Genomic DNA, 19,914 nt, shown 5'->3' with positions numbered 1-19,914 from the left:
CTTCCTGGGGATTTTTCAAACTGAAGTTGGAGGCAGACTTTTGCTCCCTAGCGATGGAACAAGGACGGTGGCCATGACTTGCTAGTTATGGTTCCAGCCACGGGAAGAAAGTTGGTCTGTGCAAAAATAATTTTTGTTGTTGTTAATCGGCTTTATTGAGATAAATAGACATGTAAACTGCACATATTTAAAGTGTATAATTTGATAAGTTTTGGCATATGTGTACACTCCATTAAACCATTGCACAATCAAGATAGTGAACATATCCATCACCCCAAAATTTTTCTCATGCCCCTTTGCAATCCCTCCTTCTTGCCTTCTTCATCCCTAAGCAACCACTGATCAGCTTTCTGTCACTATAGATTACTTCGCATTTTCTAGAGTTTTATATAAATGGAATCAAGGAATTCACTCTTTTATCAGGCTTTTGTTTCACTCTACTTAATTATTTTGAGATTCCTTCATATCATTGCTTGAATCAATAGTTCATTCATTTTCATTGCTGAGTAGTATTTTTTGGTATGGATATAGCAAAATTGGTTTATCCAGTCACCGGTTAATGCACATTTGGGTTATTTACAGTTTTTGGCTATTACTGACAAAACTGCCATGAACAATCATATACAAGTCTTTGTATGAACGTATATTTCTTTTCCTTTTGGGGAAATACCTGAGTAGAATGGCTGGATCAAAAGGTGGGTGTTTAAATTTTTAAGAAACTGCCAAATTCTTTTACAAAGTGATTGTACCTTTTTATGTTCCCACCTACAGTGTAAGAAAATTCCTGCTCCTCCTCGTCCTTACCAACACTTGATATGGTCAGTCTTCTTAATTTTAGCCATTCTAATAGATGTGTAGTGGGTATCTCACAGTGATTTTATCTTGCATTTCCCTAGTAACTAATGAGGTTGGGCATCTTTTCATGTGTTTATTTGCTATCTGTTCATCTTCTTTTGTGAAGCATCTGGTCAAATTTTTGGTCCACTTTTTGTTGGGTTGTCTCTTTTCTTATTGCTGAGTTTTGAGAGTTCTTTATATATTCTGGATATAAGTTCTTTATCTGATACGTGCTTTGCAAATATTTTCTCCCCATCTGTGGATTGACTTTTCGTTTTCTTATGGAAATGCAGCAGTTTTTAATTTTGATGAAGTCAATTAATCAATTTGTTCTTTCATTGATTATACTTTTGTTGTCCTATGAAATCTTTGCCTATCTCAAGGTCAGAAAGATTTCCTCTGTTTTATTCTAGTTTTATAGGTTTAGGTTTTACATTAAGTCTATGATAAATTTTGAGTTAATTTTTACATATAGTGCAAGGTATTGATATGTGTGGGTTTATTTCTAGACTCCGTATTCTTTTCCCTTGATCTTTTTGTCTATCTTTATGCCAAACGCACTATTTTGATCACTGTAGCTTTATAATAACTTTTACAATTGGAGAGTGTTATCCCTTTAATTTGCTCATCTTTTTCAGACTTATTTTGGCTATTTTAGGTCCTTTTCATTTCTATATGAATTTAGAATCAGCTTCCCAGTTTCTGCAAAAAATCTTGCTGGAATTTTGATAGGAATCACATTGAACCTATAGATCAATTAGAAGAAAATTGACATCTTAATAATACTGAGTCTTCTGATCCATTCTCTATTCATTCAGGTATTTAAAATTTTCCATCAGCAATGTTTTATAGTTTTCAGTGTGTAAGTCTTATTATTTTTTGTCAGATCTAGCCCTAAATATTTCACACTTTCAGGCTGCTGTGAATGGTATTGTTTTTCAATTTCAGTTCCTGATTGTTTGTTGCTGGTATATGGGAGTACAATTGATTTTTGTATATTGAATATAATGCATTCCCAGGGTGAACTCCACTTTGTCATGATGTATTTCCTTTTAATATATTATTGAATTAGATTTTGTAAAATTTTGTTTAAAATTTTTACCTCTATGTTCTTGGGGAATTTGGGTCTGTAGTTTTCTTTTTTTATAATGTCTTTGTCTAATTTTTTTTTTGAAGAAGAAGATTGGCCCTGAGCTAACATCTGTTGCCAATCCTCCTCTTTTTGCTGAGGAAGATTGGCCCTGAGTGAACACGTATACCCATCTTCCTCTATTTTATATGTAGGATGCCTGCCACAGCATGGCTTGATAAGCAGTGCGTAGGCCCACACACGGGATCTGAAATTGAGAACCCCAGGCCTCTGAAGCTGAGCACACGAACTTAACCACTATGCCACTAGGCTCCCGCTGGTTTTGTTTAATTTTGATATTGGGGTAATGCTGTCCTCATAGAATGAGTTGCGAAATATTCTTTCCTGTTCAATTTTTTGGGAAGAGTTTGTAGAATTGGTATTATTTTTTTCCTTAAATTTTTGATATAATTCATCAATGAAGCATCTGGGCCTGGAGTTTTCTTTGTGGGAAGACTTTTATCTACAATTTCAATTTTTTATATGGACACAGTGTTATTCAGGCTATTTCAGGGCTATTTCTTCTTGAATAAGCTTTTGCAAAATGTGTCTTTCAAGGAATTTTCTATTTCTTCTAAACTGTTGATTTTATAGGCATAAGTTGCTTATAATATTCCCTTATTGTCCTTTTAATATCTGTGTAATATATTGTGATGTCACTGCTCTCATTCTTGATATTGATAATTTGTGTTTTCTCTCTTTTGGTCCTGATCAATCTGGCTATAAGTTTGTCAATTTTATTGATCTTGTCAAAGAACCTTTTGGTTTTATTGGTTTTCCCTACTGTGCTTCTGTTTTCTTTCTTTTTTTTTTTTTAAAGATTTTAGTTTTTCCTTTTTCTCCCAAAGCCCCCCGGTACATAGTTGCATATTTTAGCTGTGGATCCTTCTAGTTGTGGCATGTGGGATGCCGCCTCAACATGTCTTGATGAGTGGTGCCATGTCCACGCCCAGGATTCGAACTGGTGAAATCCTGGGCCGCCAAAGCGGAGTGTGCTAATTTAACCACTCAGCCACAGGGCCGGCCCCGTGTTCTTCTGTTTTCTATTGGGCAAAATGAATTTTTTAGAGGCAGAGGTAAAAGGAAGAGCAAAAAATATCCTGATGGTTTTTGATAGATTCTGATCTCGATTCTGATAGATTCTTCTTTTTTTGCTTAAATTTGTGCTTAACGCACAGCAGATGCTCAGTAAGTGGTGGCCCCTCTCTCCTTTGTTTTTGATTTGCCTCTTAATTTTTTAGGGAATTGGCTTAATATATACAATATATCCCACTGGCCATTCCCTATTCAGTATTTTGATTGAATAGGTTAACATTTACGAGTGTATTTCGTGCTTTTCACGGTTACAGGATTACCTTGAGCTAACCTTGGTCAAATCTTTTACCACAATGTGCTTTAATTGTCCAGTTTTTAAGATGAGGGAGCTGGGATATTTTTAGTGTTTTCAAACTGTGGGTTTTGATCCGTTAATGGGTGATGAAATCAATAAGGTAGGTCACAACCAATTTTTAAAAAATGAAATAGAACAGAATAAAAATATCAGACGGCCTCACACAAAGTAACCGTAAGTATTATCTGTGAAAGTATTTATGGCAGGTGAGGAGACACAAGCTAACAAAACCGTGGGTTAGATAATCTCTAAGGGCCATTCTCTAATTCCCGTAATGAATGTGTTTCACACTCTCACGGCATAGTGTATATTTCTGCATGTTTCTGAAGAATGTTCTGCGTGTAAATAAAAAAGATAAATAGTCCTGTGATTTGGAATGTTCAGGTTTCAAGGAACTAGAATGCTTCACCAGACTGGCCCTTCTAGAGTTTTACCACAGAACTTCTATTTTAAAACGTACGGTGTTGGAGCAGGCCCAGTGGCGCAGCAGTTAAGTTTGAACGCTCCACTTTGGTGACCCAGGGTTTGCCGGACTGGACCTGAGGCACGGATCTACATACAGCTCCTCAGGCCATGCTGTGGTGGCATCCTACATACAAAACAGAGGAAGATTGGCACAGATATTAGCTCAGTGACAATCTCCCTAAGCAAGAAGAGGAAGATTGACAACAGACGTTAGCTCATGGCCAATCTTCCTCACCAAAAAAAAAGTGCCATGTGATTAAAAGCATGAAAACCATTATAAACATGGGTGGTTTTATTTTTAAAAATTTCTTTATTTAAAATTTAAATTTTTTATCTTAAAAAATTTTAAACATTTTTACTTTCTTTTGAATTCTCTTCTTATTATTGTTCATGTGTACGTGTACATCTTAACTGGTTATTTTTAAAAAGCATGTATTTATGTTCAGGGTCACAACATTTTCTTGTAAAGATTTCTGTGTAATGAAAATTGACCTACTTTGGGTTGTTACAGCTATAGAGTATTGAACTGTGTTAATATGTAAATAGCTTGATTTAAAACAACATAAAAATTTATACCGTCAGGAACTTTTGTGTTGACTATCTCTGATAAAGAGGTAAGTGTTTTCCTTGGTCAAGCACTATGCTAGTTTTAACAGCTGGCAATTTATGATGTTAGCTGAGTAAAGTGTTTAGAAGAGCAAGGATTGACGACCCTACCATTAGAGCCATGCTAAATGGTTTCTGTCAGTAAAGCTGAATGTCAAGCTGGGACACAGGCAGTGTTAGGGCTGGGAGATGAGGGCTGTGGCCAGGAGAACTGAATAGGGAGGAGAGCAGACCCTAGAATCACAGTGTCAGAGCTAGAAATGATCTCGAGTATCTCCTCATCAGATTCAACAGCTAGGATAGGAAACGGGCTCAGATAGGAAACGGGCTCAGGTGGTGACTTTCCTGTTTATATAATGCAGGTACCAAAACTTGGATCTTCCGACTGTATAATATTAGCTTGATTCAGAAGTTTTCATCAGTGAAGACCCTGCAGACACCAGAAATGCAGAAGAGGCAAGAGAACACACAAAGTATGCAATCTAGAAGGTTCAGACATAGGTCAGAGAGTGGGCCATTTTTCATGGTCAAAGGGGAGAAGAGGTTGGGAATAGAGAGATCTCTCAACCCAGAAAGTAGGGACAGTAGATGTAAGACGACCAGCAGTGAGCTCAGTGCCAGGCAAAGTGTGTGTGTTTTTTTAAAAATTTATTTATATTTGAGGAGGATTAGCCCTGAGCTAACATCTGCCACCAATCCTCCTGTTTTTTGCCGAAGAAGACTGGCTCTGAGCTAACATCTGTGCCCATCTTCCTCTACTTTATATGTGGCATGCCTGCACAGCGTGGCTTGATGAGTGGTGCGTAGGTCTGCACCTGGGATCTGAACTGGTGAACGTGGGGCTGCCGAAGTGGAACATGTGAACTTAACTGCTGCCCCACCAGGCTGGCCCTAGGCAAAGTGTTTTGGAACTAGATGCTCCCCCTGTACTAACAGGAGCTGGGGTCACGGCATGTGCCCGTCCAAGTCTGCAGGGCATCCTTTTGCCATAGAGACAAAAGCAAGGAAAGTTTGGGATGGCGGCATGGAGCAAATTTCTTCTATCATATAGGGTTGCCAGATAAAACACAGGACACCCCATTAAATTTGAATTTCAGATAAGCCGTGAATAAGTTTTAGTGTGTTTCATGAAATATTATAGTAAAATATTATGTATTATATGCACATATAATATGTATTATATATGTAATATACAATATAGTATATATTACATTATATGTGTAATATATATTATGTTCTTATATAATATTATATATTATATATTATACATGTGATATATATTATATTATATATGCATATAATATAATAAAATAAAAAATTATCTGTGGTTTATCTGAAACTCAAATTATTATGGTTTCTCTGGGCATCTTCTGTTTTTATTTCCTAAATCTTGCAACTCTACTATCACGGTCAGAGTAGCAAGAAATATGATCACTTTCTGGGGTGGTAGAGGTTCAAAATCAGGGTTTTTGGAGCTGTGTAGCACTCTCTGATATCCTGACATCCTATATGCTTGCACACAACAAGTATGTATACAAACCATTGGTGGTGTTTCACCTTTCCAGTTGAATAAATAGGTTGTAGTTTTACGAAGCACTTCTTTCCTAACATGGTCTTGAGGCCGAATGTTCAGACTTTTATGCATCTCTCTAAGTTCCCAGTAGAGTGAAAGTTCACAAACGGGTTACCGAGCCTGCAGACGGGAAAAAATTATTCCCAGTGTGGAGAGGCCATGGAGTGATCAAAGCTTTGCAAGACAAACACTTCCTGCCTGCGTGAGGAGCAGCTGCTGCACATTCGGGACGGAAAGCTGGCTTGCAGTTCACTGGCACGCCGCTCCGTTGATGTAAAAACATGCATTTTAAAAAAGAGAGAGAGTAGTTTGCTCCAAGTTATGTCTGTGCTCTTTTAAATTAGCTCTAATTATTTTAAAGAAAATTGATATAAAAAAACAAGCCTAGGGAAAACCAAAATGTCCATCTAAAGGGGCGTGGTTGAATAAATCATTACATATTTACAACCGGGGAAAATGGGTAACTATGGCTATCAAACGTGAGGAGATAGAACCGTAAGAGCTAAACTACGCACTGAACTGCACTAGATAGCTAAGGGAAAAATATTAAAGGGTAATGTGTATAATAGAATTTGTTTTGGTAAAAAGAACGAAAACAAGAACTAAAATTCCACCAAGTAAATATATGCGTATATTTGTATATATTTTTACAAGTACAGTGTGGAAGGATCCCCATCAAACTGTCAGTATTAATCAGCTGCGGTGAAATGGGAGCCGGTGGGAAGGTTCTTAGCTTTTTGTTTGTACCTGCTCTGTGTTCTCTGACTTATTACAAGTGCATACTACCTACGAAATTAAGGAAAAATTAATATCAAATAAAATGTTAAAAATTATAGGACTTGTAGATTTAAAAAAAAGCACCGAAGGGCTTCTTTCCACGGCGGGCTCCCTACCAAACCCCTTCTCCCTCATTCCACTGTATGTATTTAAAACATAGTTCAATTCACAAAATTTTAGTTGACAAACGATTTTTCTAGGAATGAACTTCTGTGATGTGGTATACTTATACCTTTTATCCAAGGAAGCTAACCAGAAGTAGGATTTTGGCTCAGTGGGGAAAAAGCTAGATGTTATGAGAAAACTGAGATGAGTTAATGGTGACAACCAGCTTTACCAGGAATCCCAGTACAAAAGCTCCAGCCCGATTATCTGTGCAATTGTGGAGCAGAAACTGTGCACATCTCTGTTGCAATGAAGACACAGTACGTGTCTGCATATATTTGTAAAGCCTTATTTTTAGGGATGTGTCCAATCTCTGCTTGCATCATTCTTTTATTCAGCCAACACCTCAAGTCCCGATTTTTGAGGTCCCTAATCGCAATACTGAGCAGTGTACTAATTTGGTGTTTAATAGGTTGACTCTTCACTAAGCCTCTGTTCTAGAAAACTCTATGTACTTAGATCTCAGAACAAAAAAGTATTGGATGCTTTTTTATATCTTTGTATATTTTATGTATTTTTTCCTCGTATGTTCAACAACTACCATAGATCCTTTTTGGAATGAGGTGCATAAGTAAAAATAAATATAAAATGTATAACAATGCCGTTGATGGGGAAAGGGCAGATGTTGGACGTGGTTGATAGGTAAACAGAATGAGTGTTATCCCCTTTGTAGCTCCCTTATTTCCCAGCTGACCTGAAGTATTGAATTGGTTTCCATCTAACAGGTGATTATGGGGAAGAGGAGACTTTCTTCTTCTAACTGGCTCTAGATCACGAAATTTTTCAGGTACCCATCCCATCCATAACATTGCAAGGAGGGAATATCAATACCAAAATCAAAAGTTACCGTGAAGAAAATGAGACAAAGTGTATGAATTGTTCCAAGGTCCTTGGAAACGGCTGGATCCATCTAAGGAACAATCTCCGTTGTTAATTAGCAGCCCTGTTTGCTTCAAAAACAAATCAAAACAAAATGCTTACAGGTATATATTTAACAGTATTCTATTTTGCACTAATTAAAGGTACTTTTCAGTTATGTGAGCTCTGTTAAGGCATACGAAGACTCTGGGTTTCCTCCAGATCAAGTGCTTACAGCTCTAGGAAGGAACTCAATGCATTGCAACGCTGTAAACCGTGCAAAGCAGAGTGTCTTGTGCTTTGCTTTCCTTCCAAATGTGAAGAGACTTGACCAAACGTATTCCATGTGCAAAAATGTCTCCCGTCCGTGATGGCCCCTTTCACCCTGAGGGCCTTTCTACAACCTCCTGGAGGCCATGCCACTGGACCACTTTCCAGCAGACCCATACAATTTCTAGACATTTTGAAGCCACGGGGAAAAAATTATTCTTTGGACTGGAATTTTTGAAATATATGCATCTTTTTAAATGCACTTTTCACATCTGAAACCATTTTATGGACACAAGGGGATAATACTGGAATATACGTAATTTTATTTCCTCCTAAAGTTTGGTATTTTTTGAGACTGAAAGAACTGAAAATGTTTTTGTGAGAAATGTGAACTTTTCTTTTAATCACAAAGTCCAAGAAAAAATTTAACTTATTTAATTGTTCCATTTTTTCAAAAAAAAAAAATCGCCTTCAGGAATTCTCTCTTTTGTGAGAAAAGAAGGAGTTTGAGCAAGGACAGCCCTCTTTTAGCAGAAGGTCTCCTGGGGTTGTCAATATGAAGCAAGCCACACCTTCTTGTCGCTCTGTCTGCTCCCTCGCTCTATTGTTCACTGGTCTGTATTCTGTTCTGCCCCCTCGGGGGGTGGAAGGAAAGGGCGATAAATCCATTACCAAAACCATCTTACCATTAGTCAAATAGTACATACACACTCAAGTCAAGAAAAAAGAGCAAAAGAACTCTGTATGTCAGCTCATGCCTATTCCAACCCATAAGGGTCTCCAAGGCAGAGATTTGAGAGGGTCTCCTTTGCTCTGTTCAGTTCACGCAAGCTCCTCAATGATTGTGGCATGGAGCTGCCATATATAATGTGTGATACCCAGAATTTCAGGTAAAGAATGAATGCATGGCATGTTTGGGCCATGTGCTAATTTAGTATTGCATGCATTCACTGTTTATCTGAAATTCAAATGTGACTGGGTGCTCTGTATTTGTATTTGCAAAATCTGACAACCCTAGTTTAGGGCCTTTATTCTGGACTCTCGAGACCACCCCACATTTCTTCATTCACTCTCTCACTCATTTATTCAACAAACACTTATGGAGCATTTACTCTGTGCCAAGCTCTGTTCTAGAATCTGTGGAGTCAGCCCTAAACTAGATAGGCACAATCACCACACTATTCTACAACTTTCTAGGTTTTAAAAGTAGGTATTAAGGGGCTGGGCCAGTGACATAGTGGTTAAGTCTGCACACCGTGCTTCGGCAGCCCAGGGTTTGCAGGTTTGGATCCCCGGCATGGGCCTACACATGGCTTATCAAGCCATGCTGTGCCAGGTGTCCCACGTACAAAATAGAGGAAGATTGGCACAGATGTTAGCTCAGGGACAATCTTCCTCACACACACACACACACACACACACAGGTATTAGAAAAGAAAGAAAGAAAGGAATCAGCAAGATGACTTCAAATGATGACAAGTGATATAAAGATAATGAAGAAGAGTGAGGCTGGTCCAGGTGGTCAGAGAATGCCACCTGGGAGCGTTTACACTGATCTGAGGCTTGAAGGATGAGGAAGAGACAGCCGTGGCAGGTACTGAAGGGAGAGCAATCGGGCAGAGGGAAGAGCAAGTGGAAAGGCCTTGAAGCAAGAATGTGATGGGATGTGTGAAGAACAGAAAGGAGGCCAGTGTGGCTGCATTAGTGAGGTAGGGAGCAAGTGGTAACATATAAGGTTGGGGAGGAACTCAGGGGGCCATATCACAGGGAGCATTGTTGGTGCTGGGGAAGGAAAGCCCCCAGGGGCTTTTACAACTTGATTTATGGATTTAAAGGATCAGTCTGGCTGCTCCAGGGAGAATGTATTTTAAGGAGGAGGAGAGTGGAAGCTCAGAGGCCTTTTAGGAGGCTGTGTCCCTACTGGAGGATGATGGTGGAGGGCACGAGGGTGGGGGAAGAGGCTGATGGATTTGGAATATGTCGAAGAGCCAACAGGACTGCTGGGGAACAGTGTGGTGAGCGGGTGCACTGAGGATCCAGGATGATTCCCTGCAGCTTCTTGAAGGAAACATTCCTTCTCTCTTCTCCCCTCCTGTTTGTCCCTTCCGTCCTCCCTCATTCACTGGCTGTGTCCCTGCCCAGCCCAACCCTCCTGCCACCGCTCTTCTGCTGGCCTCCGGGCCAGGTGTTCCTGCCTGGGTTCCAGAACTGCCTTTGTTGTTGGTTGGGGCTAGGACTGGGGGAGAGGGGCGGTCAGGAAGGAGAATGGGGAAGGAGTCCTTCACCACAGGTCACCTTCCTCTTGGCCCGTCTTCTGGATGTTATTCTAACTGTGCTGGGTCTTTCTCCCCTTCAGCTATTCTAACTTCAATCTATCATTCCAGGCTCCAGGAAGGGGAAAGGAAGCATACTTGTCTGGTTTCCATTTCTCCAAAGGATAGCTACTTTTGAAGTAAAAATTTCAGACAAGAGTGAGATACGGGTCCCTGGGGGCGCTCTTCCCTTGAATCCTAAGCTGTGGTAGTCCTGTTTGGATCATGATTCCAACCAAGAAATTTCTTTGTCATTCTCAAGAGCAGGAAGACTGCTAAAGATGGTAAATAAATCTGCTCAAGGAAATAATGTATGTTGCAAAAAAAGAAGCAAAGAAGGAAGGAAAGGAGAGAAGGAAGGAAGGATGGAGAAAGGAAAGGAAGGAGGGAAAGGGAGAGAGAAAGAGGAAGAGTGAGCTTTCCCAGAATAATATCTGAGCAAAAATTTACTGCTTTATTTTCTTAATCTAGTGGTGACCAACCCCCCCTACCCCACACAGACATAAAGCAGAACTAGTCTGAGAGCCAGTACTGATTCATATCTGGGAAAGAGGGAGGCAGTGGCTTCGCAGGGAAGAAACAAAACAAAATGAGGAAAAAACCAAAATCACCCTAACTTGGGTCTGATCTTGACTGTAACAGCTGGCATTGAGGCCCCAGGAGGGCGGGCTGCCTGTGGCTCCCCATCCTTGCAGCCCTGTGGTTGGAGAGGACAGTCCAGGGCCAGCGTTCAGTGCATGTAGAAGGAAAGTAGGAAGGAGCCAAGAGCACCTCTCTGGGCCCCATTACCTCATGTTTAAGGGAAAGGGTTGGACCGAATGAGCTCAAAGGTCCCTTTCAGCTCCAACACTACATTCCCACACCTTTCTGTTTTCTCTCTGCCACTTCGCTCTCATGAATTTCTCTGCAGCCAACACTGCTTTGAAAACTTTCTTCCTTTTCCTTGCCTCTCTTACACGCTTCATGCGTTGACCAGAGTTCCTAGTGTTTCTCATGTCTGGTGTTGGCTGCTTATTCTATTTAGACCTTGGGGAGGACGGATAAATAAAGCAGTTGCTTGGTGGGTCAGAGTCTTGTACACTAAAATCTTCATATTAGCGTATAATCAAATACCAGAGAAAAGATCTGTGAAATTTAGATTTTTAATACTGGTTCCAAAAATGCAGCAGACTGTGATTATCACGCCAAGCCTCCTTCTCCATGAAGCCACAGAAAGCCGCTTTCAAAGACAGTGACTACCATGTTCTGTGTGGCTTGGGGACTGGCAGCTGGCCAGGAAATGGCTCCCTCCCCACCATTTACAGAACTCAGGGTAACTGCATATGTGTTACTACAGAAATGAATCAGTCCTCTATTGCCTGCCCTGGGCCTAATCCTTATTTGCATATTGAAAAAAAAGAAAGAAAAGTACAGTATTAATCAGGAAAAGTGTTATCCTACCAAGGCAATTTCAGCCAATGAGGATTTTTTTTTCCACAGACACGAAAGAGGATGGTATTTTGGAATAGATCACAAAAGAATTGTCCAGCTATTTTTCCAATTTTCCCCTTCTTTTTCAGAGGAAAACTTGAATATAAATGAAGTAGAAGGATAACACGCACAGAGATAGCACCTTCTGACACTGTTGCCACTGGATGGACCAGTCAGAATGCTTCTGTCTGCAAGTAACAAGGAACTCATTTAAATTAGACTTTAATAATATACTTGTTTATTTAACATGAAAAACATAATTTTAACATAAAAATTCTGTGGATTCAGAGGCTCAATTGTGTCACCAGGGACACAGTTTTTCTCTATCTTTTTAGTCTGGTCTATTTTCTTAAGCCAGTGGTCTTCAAGGTCCCGAAATGTCTTCCATTGTTCCTGGGAGCACACTATGATGACAACATCCATGGCAGAAAAAGGAATGTCTCTCTTGTCTTCCGTTCCTCCTTTAGAGAGAGGAAAACCATTCCAGCAGCCTCGCAACTGACCCCCATTTTCACTGGTCACAATGACATCACATATACATACCTTCTTAAATCCTTGACTACAAATGGAATGAGACCACATGACTGATTTAGACCTGTACTGCCTAGTAAAAATATAATGTGAGCCACACATATAATTTAAAATTTTCTATCAGTCGCATTAAAAAAAATGGAAACAGGTGGTTTTAGTTCTAATAACATATTTTATTGACCGCGTATATCCAAAATATTATTATTTCAACATATAATCAATACAACAAATTATTAAGGTTATATTTTACATTCTTGTTTTTATACTAAGTCTTTGAAATCTGGTGTATGTTTTACATTCACAGCACACCTTGGATTAGCCACACTTCGAGTGAGCAACAGCCACGTTTGGCCAGCGGCTGCTGTCTTGGACAGTGCAGGTCTAGATCGAACAGGTCTAAGATTTATTGCCGGGGTGCTGAGAAGTGGTCCAACCTCCCCTGGAATCATGGCTGCTCAGAGGAGAGTGAACAAAATTGGGGTGATCTTAGCAAGGGAGCAGGCAGGAAATGGCCACCAAGGTGGCAACTGAGCTCATCTTCTCTCCAACCGTCACCTCTTCTCGTATTCTCTTGTTTGGGGCAACTGTACCACTACCTACTTAGTCACCAAGAGAAATAAGGAATCATTCTGCACTCCTCTCTTTCCATCTTTCCTCTGACACCACCACTCACCATGTTCTGTCAATTCTGCCTCATGAATTTCTCTTGAGCACATCTTCACCTCTCCATCCCGTCTGCTGTGGCCATGATTCAGGATTCTCTATCACAATCCTACCTGTATCTGATCATGTCACTGACTTCCCTAAGGCTCCTCAGTGGCTCCCCAAGCTTTCAGAACACAGTGCAGACCCTTTAGCACAGCACATATCAGCAGGCTTGGCCTCATTCCCACAAGCACTCTCCACTGTGGCCATGTGGAGCTGTAGTTCTTGGAATGTCTTTGCTGATTTATGCCTTGATCCTTTTTTACATAGATTCCCTACTTTGGACCACTCTCTCCTTTCTCCTTCTTGCTTTCTGTTCCATCTTCCTCTTCTTGGGAGCCTTCTTTACCCCTCTTCTCTGGAGTGGGATTAAGCACTGTAAAGCCATGTGCATCCTCTGCTGTAGCATGTGTCAAACCGTATTGTGCTTGCCTTACCCTCTCTGCATTAGATGGTGAGCTCCTTGAGGGCAGGAGCTGTGCTCTGATCTCTGTAACCCCACTACAAAGTGCATAGTGCCCACCTGGCACATAGCGAATGCTTAGCACACCACCTGGCAAAGTAAAGGCTCCATGTCTATTGAATGAACGGATGGATGGATGGATGGATGAATGGGTGGATGAATTCTATCCACCTTTCCAGTCTTCCCCCATCCATGATTGGAAAGCAGCCCTTTCCAGCTTCTTGTTTTTGGGAACTACATGAGTTTCTTAGGGCTGCCATAACAAAGTACCACAAACTGGGTGGCTTAAACAACAGAAATTTATTGTCTTACAGTTCTGCAGTCTGGAAGTCCAAAATGAAGGTGTCAGCACACTTGGCTCCTACTGAGAGCTGTGAGGGCCGATCTGTTCCACCGCTCTCCCAGCTTCAGTCGCCTCAGCCTTCCTTGGCTTCTAGATGGGCGCCTTCTCCCTGTGTCTTCACATTGTCTTCCTTCTGTAGATGTCTGTCTGTTTATAAGCAAATTTCCCCTTCTTATAAAAACACTAGTCAAATTGGATTAGGGCTCACCCTAATGACCTTATCTTGACTTGATCATCTACCAAGACTCTATTTCGCATTATGGTCACATTCATAGGTACTTGGGGGTTAAGACTTCAAAATCTTTTGAGGGGATGCAAGTTAATGTATAACAGGACTCAGAGTTGAAGGCCAGATGTATTTATTTTCTATTGCTGGGTAACAAATTACCACAAATTTAGCAACTTAAAACAACACACACTTATTGTCTCATAGTTTCCATGGGTCAGGAGCCCAGGCACGGCTTAACTGGGTCCCCCATTGGTTCTCACAAAGCTCTAATCAAGGTGCTGGCTGGAAGACATTCTCCTTTGGAGGCTCAGGGAAAGATCTGCTTCAAGCTCATTCAGAACGAATTCAATTCACTTCCTTGCGGCTGCGTGACTGAGGGCCCTGGCTTCCTATTGGCTGTCAGCTGGAGGCTGTCGGCAGTTCCCTGCCACGTGATCCTCTCCGTAGGCAGTCCACGAGGTGGAAGTTTGTTCTTCAAGGCTCGCAGGGGAGCGTCTCTGCAGCTCCAGCTGGAGTTGCTCACTCTCCTATGCTCTCTTTCTCACTCTCTCTCCTTCTCACTCCAATCATAGGGGGGACATATTCTATTGCCATATTCTATTGGTCATAAGCAAGCCACAGTTTCCTCCCACCCTCAAGAGGAGGGAATTACACAGAGGTGACTCATTGGGTCACTTTAGGGTGTGGCTGCCGCAGTGGGTGTTTGCCTTTCCTGCTCTCCCCAACTTGCCCATAGCTGCTTTGCTGTATTTCAGTCTCTCAGATTCCACAAAATCTGCTAAGAAATGGGGGGTGATAGGTTCATGCTCAAGAGACTCCAGTGGCCCCAGAGGAGAGCGAATTTAAAAAATTCTAATTGAATTGATTTTAATTTAATATGAGATTGTGTGAAGTATTTAAATGCAACATTTAAATGGCACTTATTAAAAAGCAATGTTTGATATTGAAATAACTATATAGACATAATAATAATAATGATAGCTGATATCAAGGGCTGACCTGTACCAAGTACCATTTTAACACAACTTAGCATATGATATCTCATTTCATCCCCACAGCTGACCTACATGATGGGAATTTTTATTATTCCCATTTTACAGAAGATGAAACTGAGGTATAGAGGGGCTAATGGATTGTCCCAAAGTCACACTACAGGTAGCAGCTAGTAGACACGAGGTTCAAATCTCTGACTCCACATGACTGTTTGATGGCGAAGTCCAGATACTTAACCATTAAGCTTGACTGGCTGCCCCTGGAATGGTTCTTCTCAAAGGTTAGTGTGAACACCACAGCATTTGCCTCTGTGATTTTCTTTTCCTCAATCTTTCCTTCTGACTGATGGATTCTTCATGAATGATTAATCCATTCAGTCAAAAGATAGAAAAAGATACAACTTACAAGGCAAAAGGGACAAGTGTGTAATTAGATATTTCTCAGTTGGTACTGGAGAGATTCAAATGGTTCTCTACAGCGAGACATCTTTAGTTTTCACTTTATTAAACCTCAGCCCTCCTGGCTGTTTTGCCTCTGTCCACTCAAATTTGACAATAGTTAAGAGTACTGACAGTCATACCACTCAGTAGTCTAAATGTCTGTGAACATATGAGAATATTTTATTTTATTTTAGAAAAATGAAGGCAAGAAGCAAGAATTAGAAGTCACAATTTCCACAAAGATGTTTCGACACTAGAATTTTCTGAGAGCACTTTGTGTTTGTGAAGTATGCGTAGTGATCACCCAGGTGATTGAAGATTCACTGATGCCCAGAAGATACACAGCATGAAGAGCAGCCGGGAGCACCTCCACGTTGGCTGACTTTTCCCAGGCGCTTGGGGTCCTACCTGGAAATCTGTGCTTTGACTTGGAGCCTAGTTCCTAGTGTGAAATCTCACAATGGAAGGAATCCGCCATGAAAATTCTAAGTGAAATTCTAGTCTTTTAAAATCACTTGTATACCATTTCTCTGAATGATATTTTCTGATTCATAAAATTTGAGTAATGGGTTTGTTAACTTCTTACATATTGTGGTTACAATGATATAATTCAAACTTTACTTAAGGACATGAAACTCTTGTAAGAAAAAACAAAAAAATGTTTTTCTTGAAACAGTGGCTGGGGACTTTCTCTTTTCAGTTTGATGAGGTGTCATTTCAGGTGCTAAAGACTTTATATACTCATTTGTATATCCCCTGACAATTAAAATGAAGCTAGATAACACATTTAACAAGAAGAAGAAAATGAAATTATTATCGTGTTTATGCAACATCAAAAAAACTGCCTTTTGATGCTAAAAGACACAGGTGTTATCATCAGGCATTAGGCAGTGCCTAAAAGTTAATATCATTGTTGACTTCATTTCCCAGTCAAAGTGGGATCACCTTTCCTTTCGCCTTCTCCACCCACTCGTCATTTATAAGAAAAGGGAGGTAGTTTCTAGATTGCAGTTGCCATTTTCTTTTATCGTGTGGTTCTGAGCTTGTCCACCTGAGACCTGTTTCTCCTTTCCCCCACTTCAACTCCATATGCTTTTTTCCTTTTATGTACTTAAAAAAAGTTTATCATGAACCTAATTGAGTCTTTGTAAATTTGAGAGATGAGGCACAAGAAAAATGTAGAGGAATTAATCAAAAGACAAGGCTGATCATTTTTTTCTTTTTCTGAATGTCAGCTTTGAAAAACCCTTCCTGCTAAAGGCCAGAATAAATGTTAATGATTCAGAAGAAGGAAGAAACAGTTGACACATTCATTAATTAGGTTATATTTGTAGCTTTACAGTGAAAAACACACATTAGCTTGAGTGAGGTCCTTGACTTGTCACAATTTTTTCCTCTCAAAATGCACATATCTTTTCTTTTTGCTGATTTTTTAAAGTGCTATAGTGCACTCTTTCTCAATCCTCCTTGAGTTTCAGAATCACTTTAAGAAGCAGTAAAGCCAGTAGTTTAGTGGTCCCAGTATTTCTGATTCAGCAGGTCTGTGGTGGGACCTGAAGTTCCTGATTTCTAATGATACAGAATGACACAGCTCCAAATGGTACAGAAGAACATCAAAGAGAAGGTTATGGATCCCTTAGAGTACTACCGCTGGAGGCAAACCCTGTTCACTGTTTGGTGACATTCTTTTAGTCTTTGATACACTCATGGGGCAGACACTGCCAGCTACCTGGTCTATCCCCTTGACTGCATTCAGGGCAGCAAAAGTACTCAACTGAGAAACCAAATTGCGCAGGTTCCCTTGCAACTAGCCATGTCACAACAGTCACACGACACAATTTTGGCCAATGAAATGTAAGCAGAAGTGTACATGGGAAGGGCCTTCTGGAAATACTATCCTCTTCCTGGTTAGAGAAGAGAGAAGATTCAGCTGCCCTGTGCCTTTTGTACTTTGCCCTTCCCTTTTCATCCGGCCTGGAGCTTAGAAGTGAATCCTGGAGGAACAGCTGTCATCTTGTGACCATCCATGGTGGATGGTGGTAAGGAAGATACTAGGTGGCTGGGTTTTGGAGCTGCTGCACCAGCTCTGTCTATCTTCTTCATGTGAGAGAAATACTTTCCATGTCAATTCATATATACCTTCTACTCTTGTTTTAATACCTACTTGTTTTAATATTCACTGTTTGGATATACTATAATTGAATTTTTAAACCAATCCTTCCCTGATAGACATTCAAGTTCTAATTTTTCCTTATACACATGGAAAAGAACGCAATTCATGAGGTTTGTTCTGGGAAGCAGAAGACTTGATCGTCTCTGCTCCTTCTGCTTACGCTGAAGTGTGCTCCCTTCCTGTCTCAGGATGACCAACTGTAGGAACAGTGAAATAGGCACCTGTAGGATATGGCCTGGCTTTTCCGGCTTGAATAAGGAAATCCCAAAAATTGATTATATTGTTCCCCAAATCTGGTCATTTTAAGAAACACTGTATATGTCAGTCCAGTCCAGATAAGTTTAGTCTCTTTTCACAGTCTGGCATAGAGAGAAGGTCAGAAGGACAGGCCTCTTGGCAAAGTCCAGTCTTATCTCTCATAGGAGCAAATACTTGTACAAAAGGACACACATTTGCCCCCAAAACTATTTTTCAGAGATGGTTTAATTTAAACCCATGTAGAAAGGACTTTTAAGAAACCCGCAACTCTCCAATGACGTGATATTACTTAAAATGAACCCAATTTCCCTTACTAAACACACTGCTGTAATCTAACTGCATTCAAAGTTAATGGCAACCTCATAGGGTATTCTAAAACAATGGATGGGTATTGCTTTACGTTTGTGTAAATAAGGGGATCATTTTGGTAATTTTCCCCCAAACAGAAGGAGCTGCCTACAAAGGCAAATTGATCTCTTTTCTTCAGAGGAAAAATTTGCCAGCAATTAAAAATGAAATGAAACTTCTTTAGTTTCAAAATATTTTAAGCCCCTCTGGGCACCCTAATAAACTTATAACCAGTTTCTCTTTTTGCTTTGGCTTCTGTGAACTCAAACCAAACTTGCATCCCGCTATTGAATAATCATATGAGACCCTATGACACAAGATTCCATAGACTAATTAGCCCTTAACTACATGTAGGGAAAAAATTTGAGGCTTTCAAATGGGCAAAAACGATTACTGGATATCCTTTCAAAGGAATGCGAAAACCGCTGGGATTATCTGATCCTATAGGAATGTTCACCCTGTTTATCTTTAACTAGGCTTCTTTCACAACTCCTTAAAAAACCTAAAGAAAACTGATAGCAATGCAAATAAGTCATGTCCAGCAAAACACAAATCGTTTGTGTGCAGAGTGTAATTGCTTATCGCTCTGTGGATAGACTACTTTTTGCACATGCAGATGTTCATTTCAACATCTCTTTGCTTCATCTATAGTTTGCAGTTTTTTAACTTCTCTTTGGAATCAGTTGTAATATCTTACCGGTTCTCTTATTTAATTAATCTTCCATGTGTTTTTTCTATATTTTTACGGGAGTCATGATTTACCTTTTTTTGAAAATCATTTTTTTAAACTGCATCAAACTGTACAACCTTTCTTTTCTCTTCATTTTTATTTCATTTCACAAATAAAGTACACTTTGTAAATTCCAAAAGTAATACACGTTCTTTGTAGAAAAATTGGATGATACAGAAAAGAATACAGAGTGAAATTAGAATCACCTGTAGTCATACTATTCACGTAAAACCACTACTAATATTTTGAATTATTTCCCTCTATTCTTTCTTTTTTATAAGTTAAAAGTTAATTTTTACCAAAGTAATGGATATATGTAGTTTAAAAAAGTCAGATAGTACGAAAAGGCTTTTCATGGAAAAGCAGAAGTCTCCTGCCCCATCCCTCCCTAAGCCACCAGTTCCGCTTCTCAGAGAAAATCACCTTCAACTCTTTGGGGCTCCATCCCCAGATGTTTATCTCCATGTTTAGAAATAACATACTCATCTTGCTATTTCTTTAATTTTCAGTTTTAGATATGGACTATAGACTTTAACAGCTTAGTAAAGGAGGACTGAGCCCTCTCCACTGCATCCTTATGATTTTCCCTCCCCCATCTCCAAAACTCAGCTATATGATAATTTTTAGTCGTCAAGAAAATCAAGAGTTAGCATATACATCATTTTGCCTATACAGATATTATTTACTTCTGAGCAAGCAATAACTACAACTATGTCCCTTTTCTTATACATCCTTTGTTTTTCCTGGAGTTAAAAGCTGCCTACCTTTTTATCTTCCTGATTTCCTGTGTCTTTCCTTTCTCCCTCCTAGTGCTCTGTATCTCTACTGCATGCCTATCAATAATATTTT

General features: G+C 39.9%; 1 long non-coding RNA gene across 1 annotated transcript in view; it reads left to right on the top strand.

Annotated features, from left to right (window-relative positions):
- LOC138923904 (uncharacterized) overlaps window positions 1-19,204 on the top strand; it is a 49,932-nt gene extending 30,728 nt beyond the window's left edge. The window contains exon 4 of the long non-coding RNA XR_011438200.1: window positions 15,751-19,204. This is a non-coding gene — a long non-coding RNA (uncharacterized lncRNA). The remainder of the gene's footprint in view (window positions 1-15,750) is intronic.
- Window positions 19,205-19,914: the final 710 nt, after the last annotated feature.

This window comes from Equus caballus, chromosome 4 (genome assembly GCF_041296265.1).
Source record: "Equus caballus isolate H_3958 breed thoroughbred chromosome 4, TB-T2T, whole genome shotgun sequence".
NCBI classification, from domain to species: Eukaryota; Metazoa; Chordata; class Mammalia; order Perissodactyla; family Equidae; genus Equus; species Equus caballus.
The sequence above is the reverse complement of the archived record's forward strand: the minus strand, read 5'-3'. Positions and strand labels throughout refer to the sequence as shown.